Raw genomic sequence first — 14956 nt, 5'->3', positions numbered from 1 at the left:
AAATAATTTGTTTTAAATTTAATTTGAGTAAAGTTGAATGTACACCAAACTTTTTAAGTCAATCAGTGGATAAATTAATTGAAGAAAGAACATTTTAAAGAAACAACCGCTTCATATTTGAATCCTCAGTTTGATCAGATGATACATGAACTCATGCTTCGACTCATAAATACAAACATGACTGGACGTGGACAAAACACTCTGCAGCTGCAGTGAAACTGACTTTGAGTCTGTGTGTTTCATGTCTATGTAAGTAAGTAAGTAAGTAATTTTTATTTATATAGCGCTTTTCGAGACCAGGGTCACAAAGCGCTTAAACAATCAAAACAATACTCAAAAAAGTACATACTTTAAAGATCAAGATAATACTGAGAACACAACAGGAGTTCCAGAAAATCAAGGAAAAGCCTGAACAAATAGAAACGTCTTAAGATGTTTCTTAAAGGAGTCAGTAGATCATCAAACGTAAAGAGAGAGAAGATGGTTCCAAAGCTTAGGAGCAACAGCCTGAAAAGATTTCTCTCCTCTGGTCCTGAGCCGTGTGCGTGGAACCATAAGTAGATTCTGATCCACAGACCTCAGAGCCCGGGCTGGGGTGTAAGGCTGGATCAGATCAGTACGTTAGTAAGTAATTTATATTTATAGAGCGCTTTTCTAGACCAGGGTCACAAAGCGCTTTAACAATCAAAACAATACCCATTAAAATATATGATTAAAAGGTCTGTGTGTTTTGTGTCTATGTGTGTGTCTGCGTGAATCAAGTGAAAGAATGGGAGAGCATGTGTGTGTTCACTGAAAGAAATAAGTAATATACTAAAACAAACTAATATGTGCTTGCTTATGTTAATAATTGTGTTAACTTTGTGTTTAACAAAGTTTAATTGTGAAGGTTTGAGAAATACTCTGGAGAAGAGCCCTTGTTAATCTATTCCTTCCCTAATCCTGTGTGTGTGTGTGTGTGAGAGTGAGGCAATCAATTCAATTTAAGTTCAAGTGTCTTATCATAAGGTTATCTCAAGACACTTAACAGTTTAACTAAGACTTTATTGGAGAAAAGAAAAACAGATCCGGCAGCTCATCAATGAGTGAATCACAGCGTGACAGTGGCGAGGAAAACCTTTTTTTAGAAGGCAGAAAACTCAAGCAGAACCAGACTCAGTGTTGACGGCCTGCTGCTGGGTCAAAAACAAGGGCCCTCCTTTTTCCATTTTCTTTTCTTGATGAAGTCAGAACGTGACAGCTACTCTTCACATACCACTGATGATGTGTTTTAATAACAGTGTTTGTCACCAAGGATATAAATTGTTGCTCGTTGTTTAGAGGCACCAGAATATTGTTATGTGTCTCATGATGTTGTGATGACATGTAACAGTCTCTTCTCTTGATGATGAACATGTGTGCTTGTTAAAAAAAACCTTTAACCTTTTAAAGATGTAATCCATGACAACTGTAAAGCATATCGATACTTTGATATCTTGTTAACTTGATACCTTGTTACCTTTATACCAAAGTATAAAATATATAAAATCCAATTCTCCGCATGTGTATCTTCAGACTCCCACTCTTAGTATATGATCAACCACACAGAGAACAGGAGAAAGGTTTTTCTTCAGTGTGAGTTCATCTGTGTGTCTTTAAACTCCCTTTCTCTGCCTGAATGCGGGTAAAACTTTTTTCTCCTATGTGAGTTCTCATGTGTTCCTTTAGATTCTCACTCTGAGCAAAGGATTTACCACACTGAGAGCAAGCAAAAGGTTTTTCTCCCGTGGGAATTCTCATGTGTCTCTCTTTCAAATCCCTTTCTGATGAAAAGATTTACCACACTGAGAGCAAGCAAAAGGTTTTTCTCCCGTGGGAATTCTCATGTGTCTCTCTTTCAAATCCCTTTCTGATGAGAAGATTTACCACACTGAGAGCAGGTAAACGGTTTTTCTCTTGTGAGGATATAATTATTTTGGTTATATGTTAAGATTTTCTTTGTTTAATTGTTTATATACTCATCACCATTAATGAGGTTACACAGCCAAGCAGAAGAAAATATGAAGCAGCTTAATGATAAATATTCTATGATTGCAGGTAAGTTGACATTTCACAAAAAGTGAGGGACAGAGAGAGTCAGTGTAGAGGGAAAGTTAGCTATTGTTCCAGTGCATTGAAATGTGCCTTCTGAGAATCCTCTTATGTCAGTTAATTTGGCTTAATACTTTAATAAAACCTGCTTATTTCATATGAAAGTACAAGGACTTCAATGTATATAATCAGTTTGGATGTGACTGAAGTCTTTCTCTTGTGCATTTAATTGCTTCCAGTTTCATGTCAGAGCATTTATATTTCATCCGTAATATGTTCTATGTTCTACAGAGTTAAGATTAACAGACTGCGTTATTTGAGATAGACACTTCACAACAGCTACACTACAGACGTCCGTGTATAAGACTTTACGGAACGTTAATTCAACGTGACGACACTGTTACGTTTTGCTTTCACATTGGAGAAATGAGTGTTGATTAACTCATGTTATTTGACCAGAAGTAAGAGAGACTGCAGCAAAGACTCACAGAAATATTAGAAAGGCAAATAAAATATGAAAACGTCTGTTCTTTTTATACATGAATGCTGCTCTTCAGCACTGTAAGTATAGTAGTGGGAGGTTTTATTTATTTGCACATTTATAAGACAAATGTTTGAAGAGAGTTTTTTATTTATACTTGAATTCTGTTCAACACTGTTTGAATTTACATCACACAAAATATTGATATATTGTGTATATTCTCATCTGAATGTCATAACTTCCTCTTTGTAAAAATGATTAGCACCACTAGGAACTATATGTTTTTTCTCTGACGTGAATACGAATGTGGTTCTTTAGGCTCACTACATGTGCATAACAATTACCACACTATGAGCAGATAAAAGGTCTTTCTCCTGAGTGGATTTGCTTGTGCATCTTCAGACTTCCACTCTCAGTTAAAGATCTACCACACTGAGAGCAGGTAAAAGGTTTTTCTCCTGTGTGAATTCTCATGTTTGTCTTCAGGAGCCCATCTCGAGTAAAACATTTGCCACACTGAGAGCAAGTAAAAGATTTTTCTCCTGTGTGAATTCTCATGTTTGTCTTCAGGAGCCCATCTCGAGTAAAACATTTGCCACACTGAGAGCAAGTAAAAGGTTTTTCTCCTGTGTGAAATTTCATGTGTACCTTCAAGTTCCCACTGTCAGCAAAAGTACTGGCATATTAAGAGCAGGTAATAGGGTTTTCTCCTGTGTGAATTCTCATGTGTTGTTTCAGGCCCTGAGCACGTGAAAAACAATTGCCACACAGTGAGCAGATGAAAGGTTTTTCTCCAGTGTGAACTTTCATGTGTCTCTTCAGATACCCACTCTCAGTAAAAGATCTACAGCACTGAGAGCAGGTAAAAGGTTTTTCCCCTGTGTGAATTCTCATGTGTTCTTTCAGATTACAACTCTGAGTAAAACATTTTCCACACAGTGAGCAGATGAAAGGTTTTTCTCCAGTGTGAACTCTTATGTGTCTCTTCAGATGTCCACTCCCAATAAAAGATCTACAGCACTGAGAGCAGGTAAAAGGTTTTTCTCTAGTGTGAATTCTCACGTGTTCTTTCAGATTACAACTCTGAGTAAAACATTTTCCACACTCAGAGCAGGTGAAAGGTTTCTCTCCTGTGTGAATTCTTAAGTGGTTTGTCAGGCCATATGCATGGGCAAAACATTTACCGCACTGTGAGCATATGAAAGGTTTTTCTCCTGTGTGAATTTTCATGTGCACCTTCAGACTTCCACTACGAGTAAAAGAGCTACCACACTGAGAGCAGGTAAAAGGTTTTTCTCCTGTGTGAATTCTCATGTGTGTCTTCAGATGCTGATTCCGAGTAAAACTTTTGCCACACTGAAAGCAGGTAAAAGGTTTTTCCCCTGTGTGACTCCTCATGTGAGACTTCAGATAATTTCTCTTTACAAAACTTTGTCCACAAAACAAACAACTAAAAGGTCCTTGACAGCAGACTTGTGTGTGTTTACTCAGTCCAGACTTTGAAGAACATTTCTTCCCACATCCAGAGCAGATCAGTGATTTGTGATCTTCATCTTTCTTCTCACTGACATGAACTTTTGGATTCTCCACAGAGTTTGAACCTGACTGAGTGTTACTGGTTTCTCTCCAGTCTTCACTGTCATCAGTGTCAGATTCCGAAGACAGCCCCCTCTGGTGGTCAGGATGGAGAGGTGTATGCAAGTAGCTGGCTGGTTCTGGTCCTCCACAGTTGTCTCCATCATCTTCTGCCTTCATATGTGGAGTCAGGTTGTTGGTGTCATCATCATATTCATTCTTCACATCAACAGGAGTTTGGGAAAAGTGGGAGTTCATTTTTTCTTCATCTGGTATTATCAGACTGTAACTGCACTTCTGTTCCTCAACTTCTTCTTTGATCACCAGCAGCTGCTGAACATCTGCAGCGACACAAACACACCCAAGTCACTGACCAATAAAAGTAATTAAGAATTCCTGTTGGTGTTGTATCAGTTGATGTGTTATATATTTAAAATTCACAAGTCAGTAAAGACATTTGAGTAATTATGAATGTTGAAACACTGTTATGTTATATTATTTGTCTGTGCTGGGAAAACCCTTTTAGTCTCTTGGGAGAATTCCCAGGTCAGTCATGGCATACAGTTGGGATAGAAAGGTTTGGGCATCCCTTAAGAAAATCACTTCCAGATAGGTTTGTCACTTGCTGAGCTTTTGAAGCAGCAACTGAATGTTAACATACTGATACCTTATGGAAACAGAAGCATCTCAGCAGTGAAATCGTTTTGATTGGTCCAAAATATATATATATTTTTAATGTGCATAAATCTGGGCACCCCAAAGAAATAATTAAATTGATACTTAGTCGAGCCTCCTTTGCTGCAACAGCCTATAGACCCTTCTATAGCCACAGACAAGTCCCTGAAGTCAGGCAGGTGGTTTCAGACACGCTGCTTCAAATCAATCCATACATTTTCAAAGATGTAAGTGGAGCTCGTCTGTGAAGGTCGCTGTCTCCTGTCTGCTGCAGCTAATCTGAAACTGGAGTGATGGCACCGCGTGGGAAAAAAATGTTTACGTCTAAAACCAACCAAAGACAAGAGGTGAGCTCTCACAGTGAGTCAAAATGGGATTTATTGAACCAAACCCTGATGGCGATGAAAGAAAAGATGAAAGAAAGGATGAGGCAATGAAAAACGAACTCAAAGAACTGAAAGAGCCTCTTCAAAAGGCGATGGCTGAAATCGAACAGCTCCAGGAGGACAAAGTGAAGAAAGATCTGCTTATAAATACTTTGAGGAACAGAGTTGAGAATTATTCATTGTATTCATTGTCAATATAAATCTATTTATTAACAATATAATTCTATTCATTGTCAATATAAATCTATTTATTAACAATATAAATCTATTCATTAACAATATTTTATTGACAATATAAATCTATTCATTAACAATATTATATTGACAATATAAATCTATTCATTGACAATATAAATCTATTCATTAACAATATAAATCTATTCATTAACAATATTATATTGACAATATAAATCTATTCATTGACAATATAAATCTATTTATTAACAATATAAATCTATTCATTAACAATATAAATCTATTCATTAAGAATATTTTATTGACAATATAAATCTATTCATTAACAATATTACATTGACAATATAAATCTATTCATTGACAATATAAATCTATTCATTAACAATATAAATCTATTCATTAACAATATTATATTGACAATATAAATCTATTCATTGACAATATAAATCTATTCATTAACAATATAAATCTATTCATTAACAATATTTTATTGACAATATAAAGCTGTTGATCACTTATGAATGTGTGACAATTATTATCTGTGTAAAAATATAGGTGTAAGCTGTGTTTACAGTTCACTGAATGACTCAGAGTCTGTGCAAAATGTCAGCCTGTTCCTAAACAAAGTCTTATCTTAATCTTGTCTCCCCCAGTCTGGCCTTGGAGGCCAGTCATCAAAGTTCTCCTGGGAAGATACGTCGATCGGACCACTTGGTGACCTTGTTACATACCAGGCTACAAGAGGAGACTGTTTGACTGTAACACATTACAAATTACATGAGTAAAAGAAATTGCTGTATCAAACTGCAAAATGAAAATGAAAAGAATATGATGAAGATTACATTCTGAGGGTAATGGGGGCGGGACTAGACAAGCTTTTTGCTTTTTTTATTGTATTATTTGAACTACGATGAAGTGTGATGCTGATGATTTAAACTGACAGAATACAGTACTTGTGCTTCTGCATGAATTCCTCTATGGATTTTGAACATTTTGCTTAGAATCATTGTCCTGCTGAAAGATCCAACCCCGTCGTAGCTTCAACTTTGTGACCGATTCTAAAACATTCTTGTCAAGAATCTGCTGATACAGCGAGGAATTCATGTCTCCGTCAACTTTAACAAGGTCTCCAGTCCCTTCCCTCTTCAGCCAATTTCACAGCAGGCAATGAGTTCTTCTCATGGAATTCAGTGGTTTTTTTTTCACCATGCATAACTCCTCTTGTTCTGACTAGGCATGCAAACAATTAATTGTTAATAAGAGGTAACTCGATTAAAATAAATTAATTGCAATTAATCGTTTTGAACCTGTAATTCCTGGCAAGTCAGCATGTGACACAAATGAGAAGCGGTACACCGACAGGATGATACAATAACTGTGAACAGTCTTCGTTAATAATTAAGTAATTAAAATGTGTTTTCATTTCTATCCAAGCATCACCAATGTTATTATTCATTATTACCTTCAAAGTGTCTCAGTATTGTCTAAATCTAGTCCAAGACTATTTTAGACTAGATCTTTCAATGGTATATGCAGGGAAATGTCTATGGTTGTATCATGAAGGAAATGATGGTGAAATATTATGTTGGTGTTAATCATTGACAATGTTTCAAAGCACTGGCTTTTATGTGTCTGCAGAATGTCGAAGGGCGTTGTTTCAGACTCAAGACTGATTCAATCAAATAAGGAAACTGGAAGAGAAACAATCTTTTCTGGTTTTCTTGTGACTGAACCTTGTTCATGTTTCACGGATAAAAAAGAACTTGAATAACTCGAGTACATAGATGTGACTGAAGCAGCTTTTTTCTTAAGAGAGGGTCTCTCCTCGTAATGAGATAAATTGTTAGGACTTTCAATCAAATCTCATTTCTCTTTTTTGCCCGAGTTCACAGCTTTAATTTATATTCCAAATCTGAAAACTACCCTCATTGCTCTGAACTCATTTGAAAAAAAGCTGTCTTTGAAATCTTGTTTATCAGTATTTTATGTAGTATTTCATAAACCTTATATAATAACTCCTCAGTCACAACTGATGGTAACATGTAAGAAACATACATCTGGGGATGATTTTAAAAATAAATTTGGTAAAACTAATATGTTTTGTTACATGATATGAGGATCCTACATAAGTCACAAATGTTTATGAAATATTGCATGAAAATATAGATTTATAACATTTCAAAGGGGAATTTGAAAAGGTAATGAGAATAGTAACATACTATGGAGGTAATAATAACAATAATAAATGATAAGGTCTTATATAAGTGACTTTCAAAGATCAGAGTTGTAACTAACGAGTTATAATGAAATGTTGCATTAATAAATATGGATTGGAAAACATAACTAAAACATGCACAAAAACGATTGATCGACATCATAGGAAGGTAAATATTACTGAAAAAAATACCTTTGACAGATATAAGTCTAGTTATAATAAGTTAATCGTTTTATATATATATATATATATATATATATATATATATATATATATATATATATATTTTTCCACCTTGAATAGAAATATAAGTGTGTACCTGGATTTATGGTCTCCATCTCCAGCAGGATTGTCCTCCGTTTGGAGCTGCTTCGGTGTGTTCTGGTGGAAGAAAATGGAGGAGAGTGAAGATCCTTTGTTTACCACTGAGTCACGTGGTTTTCTTCTTCTGACGTCGTTGTTAATTTTGAGTTCACACTGTTGCCATTTAGCGGGTGAATTGTGTACTTCAACACTCGAGAGTATCCAGACTGTTGACAGACATCATCACTTTGGCTCAGAAATCCATTTAAGAAGAAAATAACAATAAATTTATTTAAAATCCGTTCAAGTAAAATCAGACAACAAAAAGGTGTACACAAGTTTTTTTGTTGATATTCTTTTTATTAGTTAATTATTTAAGTATTGTTTATTAAATATTTATTTTTTAATTTATTTTATTTTCTTGAATGTCTACTTCATGTTTCGCATCGTGGGTCTGAGAGGACCACGATTCCATCTATGCTGTATGTCTTCATACATGTATATTTGACAATAAAAGAACTTGAATTTTTATAAGAGGTATAGACAGATCTATAAAAAGAAATATGAATGGGGGGGAAGATTCTTTGGAGGGGTGGAAACATGATAATCTTGTGGACTGAATTGAATCACTTTGATGATAAATAGAATAAACACAGAAACTGCACTTCACTACGAATCCTTGTTGTATTTATGCTACCACTATTTTACATTGCAATGAGTACATGTATGAATCGTGTCGAGCAGGTGGGTGTGGACCCGGGTGAACAGTCATCTCTAGTGGTTTCTGGTACATCACTCTCCACCATGGTGACACCCCCGAGGTGGGTCAGACAACTGTGACCTGGGTCGAGTTCAGATGGCGAATCAGTGCAGGACAATAGACCGGAAGAATGATGTAAGTTGTTCAATAAAAGTTTATTGCATTGAGATGCCAACATCGAATAACAAATGAATAAAAATATGAATCATTGAAGCAAGAAAATGAGGATACATTAAATAAACGAAAACCTCGGAGCAACAGGCTGTAGATGGTTCTTTAATGATGTGCCATGGTACATGAAACCCATATTATAATGTGAATGAAGCAGCTCCAAGCAGGGATTGCAGGCAATGCATTTTCCACGACCCTCCGGGCATGTGACAGCCTGTGGTTGAAGATGCGCTGTTCTACAATGAGTCTGCGGTTTGTGTACAGCTTCAACAGATACTCAGTCAATGGAAAGGCGTCATCAGCCACAATGCAGTATAGAGACAGTTGTAATAAAAGTTATAAAATAAAAATATGAAACCATCAGCATACCATTCATATTCCTTTCATCTTTCACTTCAAAATGTTTTTTATAGTAAAATATTCCTTCTAATAATGTCTATCTATCTGGTCTGAGGAAACCACGTGAAAAAAGCTTGACCAATGAGCGACTTATGATGACTTTTATAGTGTAAACACATCATTCCTCTATAGACGTAATGCACTGTAGAAGCAATTGGCACTGTACCAAGATGGCCGCCCTGTATACACACCGCTCTAGTGGGCGGCAGCAGCAGACGATGCTGCGTCTATGTATGTAGATGCCTATGAGTCGAGAACGGTCGGTGTTTTCACTCGTTGAAAGAAAGATCAAATAAAAATACGATGGATAACGACACGAATATGAAGCGACTGGCATTGTGAGTGGCACCACTGTCAGCCCTTGGACTTCTTGTTGTGGTCCTTGATCTCACAGCGGCAGCTCGGAGGGATTTTTTGTATTTTTGTCGAGCGGCGAGCAAGATATACGGAAGTAATTGTGATTATCTAGAATGATCATTAAAGTCATGTCAACAATATTGAATGTTAAGTGTTACAAAGTCATACTATAGTATGTTTATTACATACATATGACAAAGTATTTGTTATTGTATTTACCACTGTGTTGAATATGTTGTGTGGGAACCTGGCCAAGGGATGGCGCTGTGGGGTACGTTTGGTGTTTTTCAGTCGTATAAATAAAGGTGGTCCATCTGGTCCATCGACCAGATTCTTCAAGAGAGTGGCCCCGAACTTTCAAACTCATATTCCTTTCATACATCTTGATGGTGATTTAGTATCACTACTAGATAGATAGTAATATGTTCTTCAAAAATGTTCACCGTAAGACGATGTCCACAATGAGAGCAGATTATGGTAAAGCTGTGTGTATCTTCTTGTATTGTCAAATTGTTTAACACAATGTGAGCAGCTGCAAGGTTTTTCTACAGTGTGAATTAGTGTTAGTCCAGAGTATAAAATTTACCGCACTGAGTGCAGGAAAAGGTTATTCTCATGTGTTTCTTCAGATGCCCACACTGAGAGCAAGCAAAGGTTTTTCTTCCGTGTGAATTCTCATGTGTTTTCTCAATCTATCTGCACGTGGATAACATTTACCACACTGCGAGCAGATGTAAGGTTTTTCTCCAGTGTGAACTCTCATGTTTTCCTTTAAACTTCCTTTCTGAGCAAAATATTTACAACACTGAGAGCAAGCAAAAGATTTTTCTCCAGTGTGAATTCTTCTCATGTGTTTCTTAAGATCACCACTCCGAGTAAAATATTTACAAGACTGCAAGCAGACAAAAGGTTTTTCTCCAGTGTGAGTTCTCATGTGTTCTCTCAAACTTTCTGCAAGTGGATAACATTTACCACACTGCGAGCAGATGTAAGGTTTTTCTCCAGTGTGAATTCTCATGTGATTCCTTAAACTCCCTCCCTGAGCAAAATATTTACCACACTGAGAGCAGGTAAAAGGTTTTTCTCCAGTGTGAATTCTCATGTGTCTCTTTAGATTCTGATTTTGAGTAAAATATTTACCACACTGCGAGCAGATGTAAGGTTTTTCTCCAGTGTGAACTCTCATGTGTTCCTCTAAATTTCCTTTCTTAGCAAAATATTTACCACACTGAGAGCAAGCAAAGGGTTTTTCTCCAGTGTGCATTCTTCTGATGTGCTTCTTCATATTCCCATCCCGAATAAAATATTTACCACAGTGCAAGCAGACAAAAGGTTTGTCTCCAGTGTGAGTTTGCATGTGTTTTATCAGTCCCTGTTCAAGTGCAAAACAATTACCACATTGAGAGCAGATGAAAGTTTTTTTTTCTGTGTGACTTCTCATATGTTTCTTCAGAGACCCACTTAGAGAAAAAGATTTGCCACACGTAGTGCAGGTAAAAGGTTTTTCTCCATTGTGGATTCTAATGTGTCTCTTAAGATCACTACTCCGAGTAAAACATTTACCACACTGCAAGCAGACAAAGGGTTTTTCTCCAGTGTGAATTCTGATGTGTGTCTTCAGATGCCCACAATTGGTAAAACTTTTACCACACTCTGAGCAGACAAAAGGTTTTTCTCCAGTGTGAATTATCATGCAGCAGACTTTAGTGTGTTTTGTGAGTCCATGTTTTGAAGAGCATTTCCTCCCACATCCAGAGCAGATCAGTGATTTGTGATCATCATCTTTCTTCTCACTGACATGAACTTTTGGATTCTCCACAGAGTTTGAATCTGACTGAGTGTTACTGGTTTCTCTCCAGTCTTCACTGTCATCAGTGTCAGATTCAGAACACAGCCCCCTCTGGTGGTCAGGACGGAGAGGTGTATGCAAGGAGCTGGCTGGTTCTGGTCCTCCACAGTTGTCTCCATCATCTTCTGCCTTCATTTGTGGAGTCAGGTTGTTGGTGTCATCATCATATTCATTCTTCACATCAACAGGAGTGTGGAAGAACTGGGAGGGATTTTTTTCTTCTTCATCTTGTATATTTTCCACCTCTGGCACATGTCTGAAATTAACTTGTAAATCTTTTTACTTGAGTCATTGATCCAGTTAATTTTCAACTGTTCATATTTCGTTACAAAGTCACTATATATAAGATGGTAATATGGGAAACCACTTCTTGCTCTTCCCTTCTTCTTTTCCCATCTTGATTTAAGACCGATCCATATTGTTTTTCGACTGATAGCTGAAGCAATATTCCTACAAAAAGCGATGTTTAATTTTATTTGCAAATCCATTGCTCCGAGTCCCCCGTATCTACGGTCTTTATTGAGTAGTTTACGTGTCGTGACTTCTCTGGTGGTTCCCCAAATAAAATTTACTACCTGTTTATTTATGTTCTTCATCGTATGGGCTTTTGGAGGGAAGATATTTGCTAAGAATATTAATTTCGACAATACAAAGGTCTTTATGATTGAAATTCTTAGTTTGTAATTTGTGGTTTTATTGTCCCATTTTCCAAGTTCTTCTATGACCTCTTTTTCTTTTTTCTTCCAGTTCTCCTCGTAGCTACATACATTAGAAAACATGATTCCAAGAATACCAACTTCATTTTGGTCTTTTATATTAATCTTTGGTTTGTTATTTATTTCACCAAACCACACACTCTCGGTTTTGTTTTGGTTCAATTTAGCTCCAGAGGCTTTTCCATAATTACATAGATGTTCGTTTATAGTGTCCAACTCTGTTTGATTATTTACGACTACAACAATGTCATCTGCATACGCCATTATTACCACCCTCTCTCCATCAGTTGTGTCGGTTCCTTTTAACCTTAGGTCTTCTTTAATCCTTCTCAAGAGAGGGTTAATAGCGAGGACGTACAATGCTGCAGACAGAGGGCAGCCTTGTTTGACGCCTCTTTTTATGCAGAACTGTTCAGTTAAAGTGCCATTTACATTAACTTGCACAATGGAATCAGCATACAACAGTTGGATTTTATCAATAAAACTTTGTTTAAAACCATAACTCTTTAAAACATGCCACAAGTAATCTCTGGATACATAGTCAAAAGCTTTCCTTTGATCTAGTGTTAGAATGTAAAAGTTTTGTTTATTTTCCGTTATATTTCTGAGAGTTGCAAGATTGTCCCACATTAACCTCCCCTTTATTGCACAGGTTTGTTCTTGTGCAATCATTTTTCCCAAAATCGGGTTCAGTCGGTTCATTATGATATTTGCTAATATTTTGTAATCAATGTTGGTCATAGTTATTTGCCTCCAGTTGTTGAGGTCTTTGCAGTTTCCTTTTTTAAAAACAAGTGCCATCACACCTTTAAAAAAGGAGGGGTGGAGGATCCCTGATGTTATTCCTTCATTAAAAACTACAGTAAGTAACGGAGAAATTTCTTCAACACAAAAAACTCACAAGGAAGTCCATCCGGACCTGGAGCTTTCCCTCGATTTAACTGCAAAATGGCTTCTTTTACTTCATGTATAGCGATTTCAGAGTTGTTGTATTGAAGGTTTGGTATTTCTTTGTCATTTATAAAATATTTCATTTGTGCTTCTGATATTTCGATTTCTTTATACATTTCTTCACAAAGTGCTTTGATCGTTTCCCTTTTTAATTTTTCTTCTGTGATCTGTTCACCATTTTCATTATTTATAGTTGAAATGTATTTATTACTTAGATTAGTTCTGTACTTTTTAATTAATTGGTTTATATTGCACACGTCTTTATCTTTTATCCCGGCCTGTATTCGTAAATGTTGTGACACATCATTCATTTTGGTCAATTACGATTTAATGTCCTTCATCATTTCTTCTTCCATCGTTATATTGAGTTTTGTTTTCTTAGTTATGTACGCCATCATGAGTTCTTTGTACCTTTGGTTTTTTTGTTTATTCCAAACTTTACATTTGTATTTGAAGAACCTTTTTAATCTTTCCTTCATATACTCCCAGAGTTCTCGCTTAGAGTGAAAAAATACCTCTAGGTTCTTGATTAGATGCATTTCAGCGATTAGTTCCTCTATGACGTCTTTTTCTTGTAGTACATCAATATTTAACTTCCAATAACCTCTTTGTTCGCAGTCTCCTAGAAGTAATCCCTTCTCGACTGTTAAATGATCGGAATTGATCAAAAGTTTTGTTTTATAATACACCGGTTTTACACTTTTTGATACATATACTCGGTCTATCCGTGTCTTGACCTTCACGTCAAAGCGGGTAAAATCTATTTTGTGCGGGTACAAAACTCTAAAAACATCTCTCATGTCACAACTTTCACTCAACTCCTTCAGTGCTTTCCCCTCTCTCGGCAGTTTCAGGGTTTTCACAGGTACTCGTCTTTTTCGTCTGTGTATGCGTTGAAATCACCACACAATACAGTATTATACCCGGCAGTCAACAATTCTTCTACTTTTTAAAAAATCCTTACTTTGGTGGCAGCGTCTGGAGGAGTGTATACATTTATGACTCTTAATTTAGTGCCCATATAAAAACAATCAACTAATAGAATTCGTCCTGGGATTATTTCCCTTGTTTTAAAAATATCAATTTTGTTCTTAAAAAATATTGCAACACCGTCAGCCTTATCACAACCTATGGAGATCGCGGATGATCCTTTTGTCCAGAGTTATTGTATTTACCACTGCGTGGAATATGTTGTGTGGGAACTTGGCAAAGGGATGGGTCTGTGGGGTATGTTTGATGTTTGGTGTTTTTCACATAAATAAAGTGCGAGAGTAATCACAGTCAGTTTGTCTCTCAGAAAAGAAAATGATGGTGTGGTGTGTTTTGTCTGTCTCCAGAGAAGCTCAAGGTAAGGAATAACTCTATTATCCTGGTTCGTCTCACTGAAGCTGCTGTGGCGCAAGATGCTAATAACGTGATTCTGTGATATGAAGGAATGTGGATGTGGGCAAATTACATAAATGTCCAACGAGTGCATTGTTTTCTCATTACTTATTGTGGAGTGAACAAACTCAGTCCTACACGTCTCTATTGAGTTTTGCGCATTCGTTTGATCCAAGGAAGAGTGAAACTTAAAATTAAAACAGTGAATTTATTTAAGGTAAAAGTGATATAGAAAAAATACCATTAGTCAAATTACAAAAATCAACACACAAAGTTTACCAAAAATGCAGAAATACCAAAGTTTGAGCGTTCGGTCCACTCTCTGCATTGACCAGATTCTTCAAGAGGGTGGCCCCCGAACCTTCAAACTCAACTTCCTTTCATACATCTTGATGGCCCCCCTTTCTCAGGTGATTTAGTATCACTTCTGGATCGATAGATAGATCTATCGATTTAGTATCACTACTAGA

The 14956-nt window shown here is 36.5% G+C and overlaps 1 pseudogene across 1 annotated transcript; it reads right to left on the bottom strand.

Moving 5' to 3' along the window:
- Positions 1–2532: 2532 nt before the first annotated feature.
- Positions 2533–11632, bottom strand: LOC148081082 (uncharacterized; annotated as a pseudogene). Its single transcript, XR_015710850.1, has 4 exons — positions 10227–11632; positions 10174–10177; positions 7917–7978; positions 2533–4467 (listed from the first exon to the last, which is right to left on the bottom strand). The product of XR_015710850.1 is annotated as an uncharacterized LOC148081082 (transcript).
- Between the last annotated feature and the right edge of the window lie 3324 nt (positions 11633–14956).

The sequence above is a fragment of the Callionymus lyra genome, chromosome 4, assembly GCF_982586985.1.
Source record: "Callionymus lyra chromosome 4, fCalLyr1.hap1.1, whole genome shotgun sequence".
Taxonomy (NCBI): Eukaryota; Metazoa; Chordata; class Actinopteri; order Syngnathiformes; family Callionymidae; genus Callionymus; species Callionymus lyra.
This window is presented reverse-complemented; position numbering and strand designations above follow the sequence as displayed.